Consider the following 21,237-nt stretch of genomic DNA (forward strand, 5'->3'; position numbering starts at 1 on the left):
ATGCTCCAATTAAAAGACACAGACTGGCAAACTGGATAAAGAGTCAAGACCCATCAGTGTGCTGTATTCAGGAAACCCATCTCATGTGCAGAGACACACATAGGCTCAAAATAAAAGGATGGAGGAAGATCTACCAAGCAAATGGAAAACAAAAAAAGGCAGGGGTTGCAATCCTAGTGTCTGATAAAACAGACTTTAAACCAACAAAGATCAAAAGAGACAAAGAAGGCCATTACATAATGGTAAAGGTATCAATTCAACAAGAAGAGCTAACTATTCTAAATATATATGCACCCAATACAGGAGCACCCAGATTCATAAAGCAAGTCCTGAGTGACCTACAAAGAGACTTAGACTCCCACAAAATAATAATGACAGACTTTAACACCCCACTGTCAATATTAGACAGATCAACGAGACAGAAAATTAACAAGGATACCCAGGAATTGAACTCAGCTCTGCACCAAGCGGACCTAATAGACATCTACAGAACTCTCCACCCCAAATCAACAGAATATACATTTTTTTCAGCACCACACCACACCTATTCCAAAATTGACCACATAGTTGGAAGTAAAGCTCTCCTCAGCAAATGTAAAAGAACAGAAATTATAACAAACTGTCTCTCAGACCACAGTGCAATCAAACTAGAACTCAGGATTAAGAAACTCACTCAAAACTGCTCAACTACATGGAAACTGAACAACCTGCTCCTGAATGACTACTGGGTACATAACGAAATAAAGGCAGAAATAAAGATGTTCTTTGAAACCAACGAGAACCAAGACACAGCATACCAGAATCTCTGGGACACATTCAAAGCAGTGTGTAGAGGGAAATTTATAGCACTAAATGCCCACAAGAGAAAGCAGGAAAGATCCAAAATTGACACCTTAACATCACAATTAAAAGAACTAGAAAAGCAAGAGCAAACACATTCAAAAGCTAGCAGAAGGCAAGAAATAACTAAAATCAGAGCAGAACTGAAGGAAATAGAGACACAAAAAAGCCTTCAAAAAATTAATGAATCCAGGAGCTGGTTTTTTGAAAGGATCAACAAAATTGATAGACCGCTAGCAAGACTAATAAAGAAAAAAAGAGAGAAGAATCAAATAGACACCATAAAAAATGATAAAGGGGATATCACCACCGATCCCACAGAAATACAAACTACCATCAGAGAATACTACAAACACCTCTATGCAAATAAACTAGAAAATCTAGAAGAAATGGATAAATTCCTCAAAACATACACTCTCTCAAGACTAAACCAGGAAGAATTTGAATCTCTGAATAGACCAATAACAGGATCTGAAATTGTGGCAATAATCAATAGCTTACCAACCAAAAAGAGTCGAAGACCAGATGGATTCACAGCCGAATTTGACCAGAGGTACAAGGAGGAACTGGTACCATTCCTTCTGAAACTATTCCAATCAATAGAAAAAGAGGGAATCCTCCCTAACTCATTTTATGAGGCCAGCATCATCCTGATACCAAAGCCGGGCAGAGACACAACCAAAAAAGAGAATTTTAGACCAATATTCTTGATGAACATTGATGCAAAAATCCTCAATAAAATACTGGCAAACCGAATCCAGCAGCACATCAAAAAGCTTATCCACCATGATCAAGTGGGCTTCATCCCTGGGATGCAAGGCTGGTTCAACATATGCAAATCAATAAATGTAATACAGCATATAAACAGAACCAAAGACAAAAACCACATGATTATCTCAATAGATGCAGAAAAGGCCTTTGACAAAATTCAACAACCTTCATGCTAAAAACTCTCAATAAATTAGGTATTGATGGGACGTATCTCAAAATAATAAGAGCTATCTATGACAAACCCACAGCCAATATCATACTGAATGGGCAAAAACTGGAAGCATTCCCTTTGAAAACTGGCACAAGACAGGGACGCCCTCTCTCACCACTCCTATTCAACATAGTGTTGGAAGTTCTGGCCAGGGCAATTAGGCAGGAGAAGGAAATAAAGGGTATTCAATTAGGAAAAGAGGAAGTCAAATTGTCCCTGTTTGCAGATGACATGATTGTATATCTAGAAAACCCCATTGTCTCAGCCCAAAATCTCCTTAAGCTGATAAGCAACTTCAGCAAAGTCTCAGGATACAAAATCAATGTACAAAAATCACAAGCCTTCTTATACACCAATAACAGACAAACAGAGAGCCAAATCATGAGTGAACTCCCATTCACAATTGCTTCAAAGAGAATAAAATACTTAGGAATCCAACTTACAAGGGATGTGAAGGACCTCTTCAAGGAGAACTATAAACCACTGCTCAATGAAATAAAAGAGGATACAAACAAATGGAAGAACATTCCATGCTCATGGGTAGGAAGAATCAATATCATGAAAATGGCCATACTGCCCAAGGTAATTTATAGATTCAATGCCCTCTCCATCAAGCTACCAATGACTTTCTTCACAGAATTGGAAAAAACTACTTTAAAGTTCATATGGAACCAAAAAAGAGCCCGCATCACCAAGTCAATCCTAAGCCAAAAGAACAAAGCTGGAGGCATCATGCTACCTGACTTCAAACTACACTACAAGGCTACAGTAACCAAAACAGCATGGTACTGGTACCAAAACAGAGATATAGATCAATGGAACAGAACAGAGCCCTCAGAAATAACGCTGCATATCTACAACTATCTGATCTTTGACAAACCTGAGAAAAACAAGAAATGGGGAAAGGATTCCCTATTTAATAAATGGTGCTGGGAAAACTGGCTAGCCATATGTAGAAAGCTGAAACTGGATCCCTTCCTTACACCTTATACAAAAATTAATTCAAGATGGATTAAAGACTTAAACATTAGACCTAAAACCATAAAAACCCTAGAAGAAAACCTAGGCATTACCATTCAGGACATAGGCATGGGCAAGGACTTCATGTCTAAAACACCAAAAGCAATGGCAACAAAAGCCAAAATTGACAAATGGGATCTAATTAAACTAAAGAGCTTCTGCACAGCAAAAGAAACTACCATCAGAGTGAACAGGCAACCTATAAAATGGGAGAAAATTTTCGCAACCTACTCATCTGACAAAGGGCTAATATCCAGAATCTACAATGAACTCAAACAAATTTACAAGAAAAAAACAAACAACCCCATCAAAAAGTGGGCAAAGGATATGAACAGACACTTCTCAAAAGAAGACATTTACGCAGCCAAAAGACACATGAAAAAAAGCTCATCATCACTGGCCATCAGAGAAATGCAAATCAAAACCACAATGAGATACCATCTCACACCAGTTAGAATGGCAATCATTAAAAAGTCAGGAAACAACAGGTGCTGGAGAGGATGTGGAGAAATAGGAACATTTTTACACTGTTAGTGGGACTGTAAACTAGTTCAACCATTGTGGAAGTCAGTGTGGCGATTCCTCAGGGATCTAGAACTAGAAATACCATTTGACCCAGCCATCCCATTACTGGGTATATACCCAAAGGACTATAAATCATGCTGCTATAAAGACACATGCACACGTATGTTTATTGCAGCACTATTCACAATAGCAAAGACTTGGAACCAACCCAAATGTCCAACAATGATAGACTGGATTAAGAAAATGTGGCACATATACACCATGGAATACTATGCAGCCATAAAAAATAATGAGTTCATGTCATTTGTAGGGACATGGATGAAACTGGAAATCATCATTCTCAGTAAACTATTGCAAGGACAAAAAACCAAACACTGCATGTTCTCACTCATAGATGGGAATTGAACAATGAGAACACATGGACACAGGAAGCGGAACATCACACTCTGGGGACTGTTGTGGGGTCGGGGGAGGGGGGAGGGATAGCATTAGGAGATATACCTAATGCTAAATGGCGAGTTAATGGGTGTAGCACACCAGCATGGCACATGTATACATAACCTGCACATTGTGCACATGTACCCTAAAACTTAAAGTATAATAATAATAATAATAATAAAGAAATATTTCATCTTTCTTTCAAGGCTCATTTAAAAAAAGAGTGGGGTGTGGGGGTATAAACACGTCTAACATTTTTCTCTAAATATCCTGCTGTTTAAGTAGTTGCTTCCAAAACTTCGAAAGACATTTAATCTCAATCTTGCATTTGTTGTGGCGATCTCTCTATTCTTCCACTATTAAGCCTTATGTAGATATCAAATAAATCTGACCATGTATTAAGGAATTTCTGTCATTTTTAGGGTCAAAATGCCATATATTTTCAATGTTAAAAACAAATACCCTTAAAAGATTTGAACAGATATGTCTAAAAGAAGATACATGGATGGAAAGATGCTCAGCATCATTAGTTATCAGGCAATTATAACTTAAACCACAGTGAGATTCCACCTCACCGCACTGACAATTCCAAGTGCTGCTGAGGATGTGGAGTAACTGAAACTCTCATACATTGGTGATGTGAGTAAAACATGGTACAACCACTGTGGAAAACAATTTGATAGCTTCTTATAAACATGTGACATGGCAACTGCATTCTTCAGGCTTTACTCAAGAGAAACAGAACCCTATGTCCGTACAAAGATGTGTGCATGAATATTCATACATCACTCAATTTGTCAAAAATTGGAAACAATCCAAGTGTCCATCTGCAGTAAAACAAAGAAACTGTGGTCTGTCCATACCACAGAATATATTTGTCAGTAAAGAACAATGCATTTCTGACATATGCATTACATATGCAATGCATTTCCGATATATGCAATGAATTTCCCAGACATTACGCTAACATAAAAGCACATACTAGGCCAGATGTGGTGGCTCCCACCTGTAATCCCAGCATTTTGGGAGGCTGAGGTGTGAGGATCACTTGAGGCCAGGAGTTCGAAACCAGCCTGGGCAACATAGCGAGATCCCCATCACTAATTAAAACAATAAATAAATAAACAACAGCATATACTGTATGAATTACTGGCAACACTAACATACAATGATGGTAAACAAATTAATGGTTGTTTGGCATGGGAGAAATAACCCCAAAGGGCACGAGGGAAGTTTTCTGAGGTAATGGAAAACTTCTATATCTTCACTAGAGTGGCCACTTACCAAAACTCATTAGGCTAGGTGTGGTGGTTCACGCCTGCAATCTCAGCAGTTTGGGAAGCCAAGGCGGGCAGATCACCTGAGGTCAGGAGTTCAAGACCTGCCTGGCCAACATGGTGAAACCCCATCTCTACTAAAAAATACAAAAAATTAGCCAGGTGTGGTGGTGCATGCCTGTAGTCCCAGCTACTTGGGAGGCTGAGGCAGGAGAATGGCTTGAACCCAGGAGGCAGGGGTTGCAGTGAGCCGAGCTTGCACCACTGCACTCCAGCCTGGGCAACAGAGTGAGACTCTGTCTCAAAAAAAAAAAAGATGTAATAATACCTAGCACTTGTTGCCTGCTTTCCATGTGCTAGACAGTTTTAAGTACCTTAGATTATATTTATTCTTTACAAACACTCTGCAAGACAATACCATTATTAAGTATGAAAATTAAACTGAAGCAGACAGAGACTGAGTAACACAGCCAACCAGACGTGGAGATAGATTTTTTTTTTTTAAGAGACAGGGTATCGGCTGGGCACAGTGGCTCACGTCTGTAATCCCAGCACTTTGGAAGGTCGAGGTGGGCGGATCATGAGGTCAAGAGTTCAAGACTAGCCTGGCCAACATAGTGAAACCTCATCTCTACTAAAAATACAAAAATTAGCCAGGTGTGGTGGCAGGCGCCTGTAATCCTAGCTATTCGGGAGGCTGAGGCAGGAGAATCACTTGAAACTAGAAGGTGGAGGTTGCAGTGAGCCGAGATCATGCCACTGCACTCCAACCTGGGTGAAAAAGCGAAACTCTGTCTCAAAAAAAAAAAAAAAAGACAAAAAAAGAGACGGCGTCTCACTCTGTTGCTCATTGCTTAGGCTGAAGTGCAGTGATGCAACCACAGCTCACTGCAGCCTCAACCTCTTAGGCTCAAGTGATTCTCCCACCTCAGTCTCCAAAGTAGCTGGGACTACAGATGTGTACCACCTTGCCAGGCTAATTTTTAATACATTTTGTAGAAACAGGGTCTCGGGCCAGCCAGTCTTGAACTTCTGACCTCAAGGGATCCTACCACCTCAGCCTCCCAAAGTCGTGGGATTACAGGCATGAGCTACCACCCCTGGCCCAGAGACAGATTTTTAATCCAGATATCTGATGTCAGAGCCAACACTCTTAGCCACTGTTTTGTATTATTTGGAGAATTTCAATGAAATTAACATCAGAGTATACCAAGTTTCTATTATTTATGACTTCAAATAGAACTTAAAGTAAAAGTCTAAAATACCTAGTTTGAGCAACATCTAACAGATTCTGGATCCATTTTTTCCAAGATTTTTATAAAATCACCTTGGTTCTTTTATAAGATTATTTCCTTAAAAAGGAGATTTATCTATTTTGTCAAGGTAGATAAGAAGATATTTATTGAATCAAAGAATAATCCCTTGGGAGGCTGTGTTTTACCTCTAGTGCAGTAGACTCCTGCTTATTAAGTGCTACCTCTGGCCTGCGTTAAGAAGGGTGTGGTCAGGATTAGGCAGGCAGCAGAGAAGAAAATGGAATTGGTCAACATAAGGGGAAAAAGCTGTAAAAGGAAAGAGTAAGCATTTGTAGAGTTAGCTAAGAATATTTTTCAATGCACCACATAAATTCAGGCATCATGGGTACGCCTTCCTGCTATTCAGAGTTGAATATAATGAGGTTTTGTTGTTGTTGTTTTGTTTGTTTTTTATCTCTGCCTACTGTTTCTTAGACTTAACTTCAGGCTGGGAATGGTGGCTCATGTCTGTAATCCCTGAACTTTGTGAGGCCAAAGAAAGAGGACTGCTTGAGCCTAGCAGTTCAGACCAGCCTGGGCAACACAGTGAGACCTCATCTCTACAAAAAAAGGAAAAAAAAGAAAATTGCTGGGCATGGTGGTGCACACCTGTAGTCCCAAGCTACACGGGAGCCTGGGGTGGGAACTCAAGGCTGCAGTGAGCTGTGATCATGCCACTGCACTCTAGTCTGGTCAACAGAGCAAGACCCTGTCTCTAAAAATAAATAAAATAAAATGTAACTTCAGGGACTGCTGACTGTATATATTCTCCCACTTTTTTTTTTTTTTTTTTTTTGAGACGGAGTCTTGCTCTGTTGCCCAGGCTGGAGGGCAGTCGCGAGATGTCGGCTCACTGCAAGCTCCGCCTCCTGGGTTCACACCATTCTCCTGCCTCAGCCTCCTGAGTAGCTGGGACTACAGGTGCCTGCCACCACGCCCGGCTAATTTTTTGTATTTTTAGTAGAGATGGGATTTCACCGTGTTAGCCAGGATGGTCTCGATCTCCTGACCTCATGATCTGCCCGCCTCGGTCTCCCAAAGTGCTGGGATTACAGGCATAAGCCACCCCACCTGGCACAGTCTCCCACTTTTTATATGCTGATAGTAAGGTAAGATGAAATATCACACAAATTAAACTTCACTTTTGAAACACATTACTTCCAAGGAAGTAAAAATATTTGAAGTCACTAAACTATTCAACCAATTTAATGTATTCAGGGTTGATGACCAGGGAAGCAGCAGGATGTGTTAACGGAGAAGGCACTGACTCGAGAGGTCTGGGTTCAAATCTCACTTCACCACTTGCCACTTTTTGATCTTGGGTAAGTCATTTAACTTCTTAGAGCCTGTTTTATTTCTTAACAGGGGTTTAAGCATAACTACTTTATCGGGACACTTTTGGGCACCACTGATATATTTGAAATCAACTATGGTAGCCAAATCAATGTTTATTGAATTTGAATACTATTTTCTTCAATTGTCAATTTAGGGGACTAGATTTTTGGTTCTTCAGAGCTCTAAAATTGTTTCTGTATCAGCATTTTCCAAAGTGTGCTCCATGGAAAATGTTCTCCAGACTATTAGGTTTTGCTAGGAATAAAAGTGTCCTTTTGGTTTTATCGAGGGCTTTTTTTTTTTTTTTTTTTTTTTTTTTTGAGATGGAGTCTCGCTCTATCACCCAGGCTGGAGTGCAATGGCACAATCTCAGCTCACTGCAACCCCCGCCTCCCAGGTTGTAGCAATTCTCGTGCCTCAGCCTCCCAGGTAACTGGGATTATAGGCACCTGCCACCATGCCCGGCTAATTTTTGTATTTTAGTAGAGACAAGGTTTCACCATGTTGGCCAGGTTAGTCTCGAACTCCTGACCTCAGGCAATCCGCTCGCCTCTGTCTGCCAAAGTGCTGGGATTACAGGTGTGAGCCACCAAGCCCGGACTTTTTTTGTTTTAATTTTTTAAATTAAAATGAGTCTGTATTTATGCCTGTTTTATGTTCAGTCCATTCAGCGATTTACTCTACCATTTAATTTCTAATTGGACAAAATTAGAAAATAATAAAATATGTTGAACAATAAAGAAATAGTTAAATATTGGTTTAACAACTTTATAAAATACTATGTAACTAAACAAAATTAACTAAATAAGTATTAGAGTTATAGTATATTTAACATAGTTTAAGAATAATCTCCAGCCTGGGCAACAAGAGTGAAACTCCATCTCAAAAAATAAAAATAAAATAAAAATAAAAATAAAAATACTATGTAGTACAAACTAGGCAGCAACATGATAAATGCTCACATACACAAGTGTAAAACATAAAAAGCAGAATTCAAAGTTGTCTGTACTAGGGACAAAGATTAGAAGAAAAACAAAAGATAAAAATAAATTAATAGGATTAGAGTATTTTTCCATATACCATTTTTACAATATTGTATTTTTTTAACAGTACCACAAAATCTAAGAATATCTACAGCTGATTCTGTACTATATGGTAATCTTGAATAGATAAACACAGAGGTTCCTTCGTACTTTATACCTTTGACTTTTTTTTTTTTTTTTGAGATGGAGTCTCGCTTTGTCACCCAGGCTGGAGTGCAGTGGCGCCATCTCAGCTCACTGCCAGCTCCGCCTCCTGGGTTCACACCATTCTCCTGCCTCAGCCTCCTGAGGCGCTGGGACTACAGGCGTCCACCACCACACCCGGCTAAGTTTTTGTATTTTTAGTAGAGACGGGGTTTCGCCGTGTTAGGCAGGATGGTCTCGATCTCCTGACCTCGTGATCCACCGGCCTCGGCCTCCTGAAGTGCTGGGATTAGAGGTGTAAGCCACCACGCCCGGCCTACCTTTGACTTTTAAAAGACAACTTGAACCAATATATGCTGTCTAAAATAGATGTGTCATCTTTTAGGATTAAAGTATTTATTTTTATATGGACAGAGTCTCAGTCTGTTGACCAGGCTGGAGTGCAGTGACAGCTCACTGCAGCCTCGACCTCTGGGCTCAAGTGACCCTCCCATCTCAGCCTCCCGAGTAGCTGGGACTAGAGGCATGTGTCACCACACCTGGCTAATTTTTTTGTTCTTGTAGAGGCTAATTTTTGTATTTTTTGTAGCGATGAGGTCTCCTTATATTGCCCAGGCTGGTCTCGAACTCCTGGGCTCAAGCAATCCTTCTGCCTTGGCCTCCCAAAGTGCTGAGATTACAGGTGTGAGCCACCATGCCCAGCCAGGATTAAAGTCTTTTTTTTTTTTTTTGAGACAGAGTTTTGCTTTTGTCACCAAGGCTGGAGTGCAATGGCGTGATCACGGCTCACTGCAACCTCTGCCTCCTGGGTTCAAGCGATTCTCCCACCTCAGCCTCCAGAGTAGCTGGGATTACAGGTGCCTGCCACCACACCCAGCTAATTTTTGCATTTTTAGTAGAGATGGGATTTCACCATGTTAGCCAGGCTGGTCTCAGACTCCTGACCTCAGATGATCCACCTGCCTCGGCCTCCCAAAGTGCTGGGATTACAGGCATGAGCCACCGAGCCCGGCTCGGATGTATTTTTTTCTATCCCAGTCCAGGCATACATGACTTGCCCCAAATACAATGGTAATTAGCAGCAGAGCCAGGACTAGAAACAATATTTCTGGCTCTTTGTCCAGTCCTCTGGCCACTTGGGAAAGGCTGTAGGATGAATAGATTATAGTCTGTTAGCAGTCATCTCACTTTTCCACTAAAACAACTCTTTAAAAGATGACCAGTGACTTCCTCATAAATAAATCCAAGATCAAGTTTCATTCCTCAGTCTCCTCTACCTTTGCAGGAGCTGTGACACTAATGACTCACCAAGTCCAGGTCGACCTGACTCCTGAAGCCCCAAGAAATAGAAATCTGATGCTCCTTCTTCCCTGACTCATATCTTCTCATATCTGTCCTCTAAGGCTCTTTTTCTTTTTCCTGTCCCTTTTGTAAATGTTTGGCTTCTTTTACTACTCTTAAATACACATCTCCATCTGGACATTCCACCAGCAATTCAAGCACATCTTGCTCAAAAACAAATTCACCACCTGGCACAGTGGCTCATGCCTGTAATCTCAGCACTTTGGAGGCTGAGGCGGGCAGATCATGAGGTCAGGAGTTCGAGACCAGCCTGGCCAACATAGTGAAACCCCGTCTCTGCTAAAAATACAAAAATTAGCTGGGCACGGTGGTGTGCATCTGTAGTCCCAGCTACTCAGGAGGCTGAGGCAGAAGAATCGCTTGAACCCGGGAGGCAGACGTTGCAGTGAGCCGAGATTGCACCACTGCACTCCAGCCTGGGCGACAGAGCAAGACTCCATCTAAAAAAAAAAAATTCACTATCCTCCCAGCCCCTAATCCAGGTCTCCCTCTGAGTCCTCTATTCTGCAAATGCATCAACCATGCTCCAAAACACTCAGGAGCAAAACTTTGGAATTGTTTTTTCCTCTTTGGTCTTCACATGCCTTCAGTTGCTAGGTCTTCTAGACCCACAAAAATCTCCCCAAACCATGTCATTCTTTGCACATTAATTTCACTGCCCTGGTGGAACTTCCCTTTAATTCCCCAAGGCTAGCCTGATAATTCCCTAATTGGTCTACTTCAAGCCAACCTACATACTGCTGCCAAGTCAATAATATCCAAGTGCAAACCAAATGATGTCTCTCTCTTGCTGTAAAACATTCCATGGCTCCCATGGCATGCATAATTATAGTCAATGTCACCCTGTTTTCCTTTTTAAAAAAATTTAGGCTGGGCACAGTGGCTCACACATGTAATCCAAGCACTTTGGGAGGCTGAGGCGGGCAGATCACCTGAGGTCAGGAGTTCGTGACCAGCCTGGCCAACATGGTGAAACCCCGTCTCTACTAAAAATACAAAAATTAGCCAGGTATGGTGGCGGGCGCCTTTAATCCCAGCTACTTGGGAGGCTGAGGCAGGAGAATCGCTTGAACTTGGGAGGTGGAAGTTCCAGTGAGCTGAGACAGCACCATTGTCTGTCGCCCACGCTGGAGTGCAATGGTGCAATCCCGGCTCACTGCAACCTAGACCTCCTGGGTTCAAGCGATTCTCCTGCCTCAGCCTCCCCAGTAGCTGAGATTACAGGCGCCCACCACCATGCCCAGCTAATTTTTGTATTTTTGTAGAGATGGGGTTTCACCATGTTGGCCAGGCTGGTCTAGACCTCCAGACCTCAGGAGATCTGCCCACCGGTCTCCCAAAGTGCTGGAATTACAGGCGTGAGCCACTGCGCCCAGCTGAAACTCCGTTTCAAAAAAATAAAAATAAAAATAATGTATCCAACTGAAGTGTCACCCTGTTTTCTACAACAAAGCTACAGTTTTCACCTCCAGTTTCATCTGGCAGTACTCCGTGGATGTACTCTGTGCTTCCACGTAAGAGGAACTGCACTTGCTCCCAGGGCTCCTCCCTCAGCTTGGTCACCTGCAAGCCTCTGTTGGTGCCATTCTTCACCCCAGGAATGCTGTCTCCTCTCAGACCCCCCTCAGTTCAAGACAGCACTCCCTCCAGTAGCCTTCCTGACTCCCTTGGACCAGATGTGATTTCTTTCACATCTGAGTCTTCCCAGTTCTGGGAGGTTTTACTGAATCTTTTTAATAGTGCTTACTTCCTACCTGACCTAGACTGACTGTATATTCCCGTGTGCAGAGACTTTGTGTGTCTCGTTTGCTTATGCACAACAGGTGTTCCAAAGATATTTGATAGAATCGAAAGCGAAAACCGATTCCTGCCCGGAAACCTTTGGACAGAAGAATCTACATTCAGTAGCCTGACAACTCTGCCTTAGCAAACAAGTTGGTCAAACATGCCTAACTCCCTGACAAAGAGGAACTAACTTGAGCCCTCCCTGGTGAACAATGGCCTGCTGCACTTTGCTTTAGGATTTTGCTTCTTAACTTTTCGTTTTAGAATAATTTTAGATGTACAGTAAATTGCAAAGATAGTACTAAGAATTCCTGTATACCTTTTACCCAAATTCCTCTAATGTTAACATTTGTGTACAATTTGTCAGATTTAAGAAATTAACATGGGTACGTGCTATTAACTAAACCACAGCCTTTATTATTTTTTCCACTAATGTTCTTTTTCTGTTTCAGGATCCAAACCAGGATACTGGCACTATAGTTTTGTAAGGCTCAAAATTAACAGAAGAGAAAAAAAATAAAGCAGGTGGAGAGGGAGAGAGAGAGAAATAGGGTCTCTGAAATCTATTTCTTATTTTTTTCTTATCAGACGAGGCCACTAAACTGGCATTCAGGGAAAAGGATTTGGGCAGTTTGTCCACAACATGCAGAGTTTCCACGAATCTGCGCATCCCCCCCCGCGCCCTGGGTCCTCCCCACTCCCGGTTCCCACCTGCCAGGTCTGACCCCGGGTACCCTCTCAAGGTCCGTGGCGGGGACCGGAGCCCGGACTCCGGCTCAGCGAACAGCGCCCTCCTACCGCCCCGGCGCCCCAGTCAGCTCGCTCACCTGGCAAGGAGCCTCCTCTCCGTGCGCGTGCGCCCTTGCCGCCGCGCGGCCTCCGGGCCACCACGTGACCGCGTGGGCGCAGTCTCAGACAGGAAACGCCGGTGAGGTCGCCCTGGGCCATCGAGGCAGCTCGCGCTACTTTTTCGCGACCTCACTTGGTTCCTGTGTGCAACCTGATGTTAGCTCTGTCCACCTTCAGCTCCAAAGCCAACCACGGGTAACCAATATGCAAACAATGACATGAGATTTAGAAAAACAACAAGACGGGGAGTGTGTCAATACAGGTAAAATTCGGTGGTTCAAACACTGAGGCTCAGACCGGCGCGGGGTTTCACACCTGTAATCCCAGCTTTTGGGAGGCCAAGGCGGGAGGATCGCTTGAGGCCAGGAATTCGAGACCAGCATGGCCAACATAGTGAGACCCCGCTCTACAAAAAATTTAAAAAGTAGGGCCGGGCGCGGTGGCTCACGCCTGTAATCCCAGCACTTTAGGAGGCTGAGGTGGGCGGATCACGAGGTCAGGAGATGGAGACCATCCTGGCTAACACGGTGAAAACCCTTCTCTACTAAAAATACAAAAAATTAGCTGGGCGTGGTGGCGGGTGCCTGTAGTCCCAGCTACTCGGGAGGCTGAGGCAGGAGAATGGCGTGAACCTGGGAGGCGGAGCTTGCAGTGAGCCAAGATCGTGCCACTGCACTCCAGCCTGGGCAACAGAGCGAGTATCCGTCTCAAAAAAAAAAAATTAAAAAGTAGCGGGTGTGGTGGTGCGTACCTGTAGTCCCAGCTACTCGGGAGGCCAGGAGGCCGTCAGGTGGGAGGATCCTGTGAGCCTGGGAGATCCAGGCTACAGTGACCACTGCACTCCAGCCTGGGCGACGGAGCGGAGACCCTGTCTCAAAAAAGAAAGAAACCAAAACCAAAATATTAAGTCTCTAGGAATCCTGTAAGAGAAAGGTAGATCGGGCCGGGCGTGGTGGCTCACGCCTGTTAACCTAGACTTTGGGAGGCCGAGGTGGGTGGATCACCTGAGGTCAGAAGTTTGAGACCAGCCTGGCCAACATGGTGAAACCCCATCTCCACTAAAAATACAAAAATTAGCCGGTCGTGGTGGCAGGTGCCTGTATTCCCAGCTGCTCGGGTGGCTGAGGCAGGAGAATCTCTTGAACCCGGGAAGCGGAGTTTGCCGTGAGCCAAGATCGTGCCACTGCACTCCAGCCTGGGTGACAGAGCGAGACTTTGTCTTAAAAAGAGAGGGAGGGAGAAGGGGAGGGGGAGGGGGGAGAGGGAGAGGAAAAGAAGAAAGAAAGAAAGAAAGAAGGGAGGGGAGGGGAAGGAAGGGAAGGGGGGAGGGGGGAGGAGGGGAGGGGGGAGGGGAGAGGAGAGGAGGAAAGAAAGAAAGGAATCTAAGCTGAGGTTCAGAGGTAGAGGCAGTCATTGAAAAACAGGCTTTTGGGGGCGGGCGGCGTCCACTGCAAGGATGCACTGTCTGGCTCCCTCTGGAGGCGGGAGCACGAAGGAGCGACCACGGAGCCCTTGAGCCTGTGGATGGTGGCCTTGGCGGCCGGCAGGCCATGCTGGAGTATCTGCCAACCTGATGAAGACGAGGATGTCCCACAAGTTCCGGACAGACGTGGCCGCCAAATTAATGAGGAAGGAAAAGGAGTCTTTTTTTTTTTTTTTTTTTTTTTTAAAGACAAGAGTTTTGTTCTTGTTGCCCAGGCTGTAGTGCAGTGGCACGATCTCGGCTCACTGCAACCTCTGCCTCCCGGGATCAAGTGATTCTCCTGCCTTAGCCTCTGGAGTAGCTGAGATGACAGGTATGCACCACCACGCTCAGCTAATTTTGTATTTTTAGTAGACAGGGGGGTTTCTCCATGTTGGTCAGGCTGGTCTCGAACTCCTGACCTCAGGTGATTTGCCCACCTTGACCTCCCAAAGTGCTGGGATTATAGGCGTGAGGCACCGTGGCTGACCAAAGGTGTCTTAAGCTTAGAAAAATGATAAAAGATATAAAAGCTGGCTAGGAGTGAAACTACTGGGTCATATGAGGCTCCTTCAGGGTGAGCAAAGGCCTGGAAACCAGCATGCAGATAAGGAAAGAAAGAGACCATCAGTCCATGCAGTTGTCAGCTGGCTGGGAGCTGAGGAGAGTCACTTGTGGAGGCACCTGGTCTTTGTCCCCCACGTCCCAGACAAACCAATATCTCACTTTCAGAACCAAGATGCTTGGGAAACCAAGACAAGGAACTGTGTATTGCAGACAGCATTACCCTAGAGAAGAGGTGGCAGGAGATGACCTACAAAAAAATGGAGCAATAGCCTAGAGCGAGAAACACAGAAAAAAAGAGAACTGAGACATTACACCACCTCCTGGAAGGTCACACAAGACAAGCACATATTCGGGGGCCTCCTAACAGACTAGACTTCCAGCACCTTCAGATGGGGCTAGACACTTTTTACACAGACATTCAAGACTAGAGAACTCAGGGACATCTGATTTATACCATGAAATACATACACAGCAGATGTGTGCCTGTGGAGCAGAATTCTGGAAAAGCTCACAGCCCAGAACATAATGCAGACTCCCCCAGCCACAGCACCTTCCAATCCTGAGAAGAGTGCTGATTCTCCATCTGAGCACCCATTCTCCTGCAACATCAAGGGAGAGGAGTTCACCTAAGGATCAGACCAGTGTCTCCAAACCCAGCTCCCCACCTCTGCCTGTTGGTGGCATTTGTGGGTGAAGGGGAGACGGTATGAAAAGACAACAGGAGTCACGTGAACAGGGTGGGGCTTGGTGGAAACTGACATTTGTTCCCGTTGGAGGCAAATGTGGAGTTTGTCTTGCCTTAGCATCAGACACATGAAATTCTCCAGTGCCCAGGACTTTTGACAGTGACTTCAAAGCACAGCTGGGAGACCCACGTGGCCCAGGCTCTACCCAGGCAGGAGCTCAGCTTCACTCACAGCAGGATTCCTAGTGCCAAGAACACCATGGGTGCACAGCAGGTGATCAAAATAATTGTATGTGGCTGAATCAGCGAGAGGTAAGAGAGGACTTGAGGCTGGGCACGGTGGCTCATGACAGTAATCCCAGCACTTTGGGAGGCTGAGGCGGGCGAATCACAAGGTCAGGAGATCAAGACCATCCTGGCTAACACAGTGAAACCCCGTCTCTACTAAAAACACAAAACATTAGTCGGCGTGGTGGCACGTGCCTGTAATCCCAGCTACTCGGGAGGCTGAGGCAAGAGAATCGCTGGAAGTCGGGAGACGGCGGTTGCAGTGAGCTGAGATTGCACCACTGCACTCCAGCCTGGGCCGCAGTGTGAGACTCCGTCTCAAAAAAAAAAAACCAGAGAGGGCTTGATCCTAGCGGCAAACTAAGAGACCTCATTAAAACCTAACATGTGAGGCCCAGCACAGTGACTCATACCTGTAATCCCAGCACTTTGGGAGGCTGAGGCTGGAAGATTGCTTGAGCCCAGGAGTTCAAGACCAGCCTGGGAAATATAGTAAGACCCTGTCTCTTAAAAAAAAATTAGATGAGCATAGTTATAGTCCCAGCTGCTTGGGAGGCTAAGGCAGGAGGACTGCTGGAGCCCAGGAGTTTGAGGTTAGAGTGAGCTATGATTGTACCACTGCAATCCAGCCTGGGCAATGGAGCGAGCCCTGTCTTTCTCTACAAAAATCATATATATATATAAAAATATACATAACATATAATATACACATAATATATATAATATATACATAATATATAACATATATAATATATAATATATACATAATATATAATATATACATATTATATATAATATCTACATAATATATACATCATATATTATATAATATGTACATCATATATTATATAATATGTACATCATATATATTATATAATATGTACATCATATATATTATATAATATGTACATCATATATATTATATAATATGTACATCATATATATTATATAATATGTACATCATATATATTATATAATATGTACATCATATATATTATATAATATGTACATCATATATATTATATAATATGTACATCATATATATTATATAATATGTACATCATATATATTATATAATATGTACATCATATATATTATATAATATGTACATCATATATATTATATATGTACATCATATATATTATATAATATGTACATCGTATATATTATATAATATGTACATCGTATATATTATATAATATGTACATCATATATATTATATAATATGTACATCATATATTATATAATATGTACATCATATAATATATACATTATGTACATCATATAATATATACATTATATACATTATATAATATATACATTATATAATATATACACTATATATAATATATACACAATAGATAATATATAACATATATACACATAATATATAACATATAATATATACACATTACATATAACATATACACATTATATATTATATAATATATACCTATTATATATTACGTATTATATACCTATTATATATTACGTAATATATACCTATTATATATTACGTAATATATACCTATTATATATTACGTAATATATACATATTACGTCATATATACATATTACGTCATATATACATATTACGTCATATATACGTAATGTATATTACATAATATATACATATTACATAATATATACGTAATGTATATTACATAATATATACATATTATATAATACATACATATATAATATATACATATTACATAATATATACATATATTACGTAATATATACATATTATGTAATATATACATATATAACATAATATATACATATTACATAATATATACATATATTATGAAATATATACATATTACTTAATATATACATATATAACATAATATATACATATTATGTAATATATACATATATAACATAATATATACATATTACATAATAGATACATATTATATATTACATAATATATACATTATATATAATATCTACATTATATATAATATATAATACATAATATATACTACATATAATATATAGTATTATATATAATGTATATGTTGCATATTATATTTAATGTATATATTGCATATTATATAGTATATAATATATAATGTATATAATGTATATATAATGTGTATATTGTATATTATATATAATATATATGTTGTATATAATGTATGTATTGTATATAATGTATACATTGTATAATGTATATAATATATAATGTATAATGTATATATTGTATATAATGTGTAATGTATATATTATATATAATGTATAATGTATATAGTGTATAATATACAATGTATATAGTGTGTATAATATATAATGTATATAGTGTGTATAATATATAATGTATATAGTGTGTATAATATATATAATGTATATAGTGTGTATAATATACAATGTATATAGTGTGTATTATATATAATGTATATAGTGTGTATAATATATAATGTATATATTGTATAATATATATTATGTATATATTGTATATAACATATATTTTGTGTATATTATATATTATGTATATATTATATATAATATATCTTCTATATACTATATATACTATAGTATATACTGTATACTATATATACTATAGTATATACTGTATACTATATATACTATAGTATATACTATAGTATACAGTATATACTATATACTATAGTATATAGTATATACTGTATACTATAGTATATACTATAGTATATAGTATATACTGTATACTATATATAGTATATACTATGTACTATATAGTATATAGTATATACTATACACTATATATTATAGTATACACTATATACTATATTATAGTATATAGTGTATACTATATACTATATTATAGTATATAGTGTATACTATATACTATATTATAGTATATAGTGTATACTATATACTATATAGTGTATAGTGTATAGCATATACTATATAGTGTATAGTGTATAGCATATACTATATAGTGTATAGTGTATAGTGTACACTATACACTGTATAGTGTATAGTGTACACTATACACTGTATAGTGTATAGTGTATACTATACAGTGTATACTGTATACTATACACTATACAGTGTATACTGTATACTATATAGTGTATAGTGTACAGTATATACTATATAGTGTATAGTATATACTGTATAGTGTATCCTATATACTATATACTGTATAATATACAATATATACATAATATATATTATACAATATATGCATAATATATATTGTACGCAATATATGCATTATATATAGTACGCAATATATGCATTATGTATATTATACGCAATATATGCATTATATATTATACGCAATATATACATTATATATATTATACGTAATATATACATTATATAATACGCAATATATACATTATATATTATATGCAATATATACATTATATAATATATATTATACATTATATAATATATACATTATATACGTTATATAGTATATAATATACATTATCTATTATATGTTATATACATTATATACAGTATATATTATACACATTACATACAGTATATAGTATATACATTACATACAGTATATAGTATATACATTACATACAGTATATAGTATATACATTATATAGAGTATATAGTATATACATTATATATAATATATACAATATATACAGTATGTAATATATACTATATACATTATACGTAATATATACTATATACATTATACGTGATATATACTATATACATTATACGTGATATATACTATATACATTATACGTGATATATACAATATATACATTATACGTGATATATACAATATATACATTATACGTGATATATACAATATATACATTATACGTGATATATACATTATATACATTGTACGTGATATATACATTATATACATTATACGTGATATATACATTATATACATTGTGATATATACATTATATACATTGTGATATATACATTTTATACAGTATATACATTTTATACAATATATACATTTTATACAATATATACATTTTATACATTATATGTAATATATACTTTTATATATTATATATTTTGTGTGTGTATGTGTGTGTGATATCAGAAAAAAAAAACTATTCATCGTGAATTAAAATATAGCCTGACTTTGGAGGTATATAAGCATGGCATCGGGTTCAAATCAAGCTCTGACCATTACCAAGCTCAGCCTCAGCGTCTCTACCTGTGAAACTGGCTTGATTCAGTACCTACCACACAGGGCTGCTATAGGAATTCATGTTTGTGAAATATTTAGAATGGTGCCTGACACATGGTTCACAGTAAGAAACAACTATTGCTATTATTAAGTGCTTTGCACTTTGGTTTTCACAGAGCTAATGGTTTTCACAGAGCTAACAATTTTTACTGTCTAGCTTTGTGTCTTTGAAAGATTTTTGAGGTCTAAGAATGACCTTTTAAAACCTCTCAACACTCCTGGAAGAGGTCACACTTTGAGCTTCAATAACTGCCTTTTTTTTTTTTTGGGATGGTGTTTCGCTCTTTTTCCCAAGCTGGAGTGAAGTGGCACGATCTCGGCTCACTGAATCCTCAGCCCCCTGGGTTCAAGCAATTCTCCTACCTCAGCCTCCCGAGTAGCTGGGATTACAAGTGCCCACCACCATGCCCGGCTAATTTTTGTATTTTTAGTAGAAACAGGGTTTCGCCATGTTGGCCAGATTGGTCTCAAACTCCTGACCTCAGGTGACCTGCCCGCCTCAGCCTCCCAAATTGGTAGGATTACAGGCGTGAGCCACCGTACCCGGCCAATAGCTGGCATTTTTGTCAATTAGTTAACAGTGTGCTTAGAGCAAGTCCCTGTAGAGAGTGTCCACGGGCATGAGCCACAGGGAATACAGTGCAAGGCCTGTGGAGGTAGGAGCTGAGGATGTCAACAGGGAAAGCACAGTGTACCAAAGACAAAAGCCACCCAGGACAGTTCTTTGTTAGCTACCCGGTGGCATCCTGGACACCTGAAGATAGAGTTGAAGACACCTCTAATGCAACAGGTGGATGCCCCGGAGACGTGGCTGATTCCTTCAGCCCGGCCATCGTGCAGCTTCGTGACTTCCTGGAGAGCCTTACATGCAAGCAGAACAGTCCCAGAATAAAGCAACGTGGATATTGCACCCTTTTTTTTTTTTGCGACGGAGTTTCTCTGTGTCGCCCAGGCTGGAGTGCAGTGGCTCAATCTCGGCTCACTGCAAGCTCCACCTCCTGGGTTCCCACCATTCTCCTTCCTCAGCCTCCCTAGTAGCTGGGACTACAGGCGCCCGCCACCACGCCCAGCTAACTTTTTGTATTTTTAGTAGAGATGGGGTTTCACCATGTTAGCCAGGATGGTCTTGATCTCCTGACCGTGTGATCCACCCATCTTGGTCTCCC

General features: G+C 40.0%; 1 protein-coding gene across 20 annotated transcripts in view; it reads right to left on the reverse strand.

The window, feature by feature from the left end:
- CCDC125 (coiled-coil domain containing 125) overlaps positions 1-13,330 on the reverse strand; it is a 69,921-nt gene extending 56,591 nt beyond the window's left edge. For 8 of the 20 annotated variants that reach the window (XR_010126399.1, XR_010126396.1, XM_063664881.1 and 5 more), the window contains exon 1: positions 12,758-12,883. The gene's annotated coding sequence lies outside the window, so the exon portion shown is untranslated. Of the gene's footprint in view, positions 1-12,757 lie in introns of all 20 variants that reach the window. The other 12 variants (XR_010126397.1, XM_054489849.2, XM_054489848.2 and 9 more) reach the window with 7 other exon arrangements.
- Positions 13,331-21,237: the final 7,907 nt, after the last annotated feature.

Source organism: Pongo pygmaeus, chromosome 4, assembly GCF_028885625.2.
Source record: "Pongo pygmaeus isolate AG05252 chromosome 4, NHGRI_mPonPyg2-v2.0_pri, whole genome shotgun sequence".
NCBI classification, from domain to species: Eukaryota; Metazoa; Chordata; class Mammalia; order Primates; family Hominidae; genus Pongo; species Pongo pygmaeus.